We start from the raw sequence: 1075 nt of genomic DNA, 5'->3' as shown, positions 1-1075 counted from the left end.
ATCGCAAGGGAAAGGTTGATGTCATTTACCTTGATTTCTCAAAAGCTTTTGATAAGGTTAACCACTTGTGTCTTATCAACAAGCTCAAACGACTAGGTATCAAACCACCTCTAATCGACTGGCTTACTTCATACCTAAAAATCGACACTTTAAGGTTAGGGTCAATTTCACTTTATCTCAGGCTATGGAATGTCCTAGTGGGGTCCCCCAGGGCTTAGTACTAGGGCCTCTTCTCTTCTTGATCTACATAAATGATCTTCCTCAACAGGTAACGTCAGACTTATTACTTTTTGCTGACGACGTGAAACTTTGGAGAGAGATACGCAACCAAGACGATACACAGGCACTTCAGGAGGATCTGACGCGACTTCAAAGTTGGGCAGACGATAACGGACTTACCTTTAACACTTCAAAGTGTAAAGTAGTCCATCTGCGACATGTCGCAAACTACAGTTACAACTTAGGAAACTCCTCTCTAGTAGTATCCCAAGTCGAAAAAGATTTAGGAGTCCTGGTGCTCCATGATTTGAAGTCTTACGCTAACTGTGACAAAAATGCCTTCCGAGCAAACCTTGCACTGGTAACGTTGAGGCGCATTTTTGGCCAGTTTGACGGAAGAACTTTCCACACAATCTTCAATAGTTTCATCCGTCCCCATTTAGAGTACGGAAACATAGTACTGCCCCCTCACTCCAAAAGGACAAGGTCACTTTGGAGCGTATCCAACGGCGAGCCACGAAATCAGTTCGAGGACTCAAATCTAAGCCTTACGAAGAACGCCTCCGTTCACTAGACCTTTACCCACTAGAATATAGTCGTCTTAGAGGTGATTTATTAATGGCTTATAGTATTCTTAACACTTCTGGACATCCTCTTAAACACCTACTTAAGCTTAGTTCGAATAATAACCTAAGGGGTAACACCCAGAAACTGGAAACACAACATAGCAAGACGGAATGTAGACACAACTTCTACTCCTTAAGAGTTGTCAAAAGCTGGAACTCGCTGCCGGCCGAGCTAGTCCAAGCGACTTCTCAGGAGTCCTTCAAGAGGCAACTTGACCTATTCTTAAGGA

The sequence above is a fragment of the Schistosoma haematobium genome, chromosome 1 (assembly GCF_000699445.3).
Source record: "Schistosoma haematobium chromosome 1, whole genome shotgun sequence".
Taxonomy (NCBI): domain Eukaryota; kingdom Metazoa; phylum Platyhelminthes; class Trematoda; order Strigeidida; family Schistosomatidae; genus Schistosoma; species Schistosoma haematobium.
The sequence above is the reverse complement of the archived record's forward strand: the minus strand, read 5'-3'. Positions refer to the sequence as shown.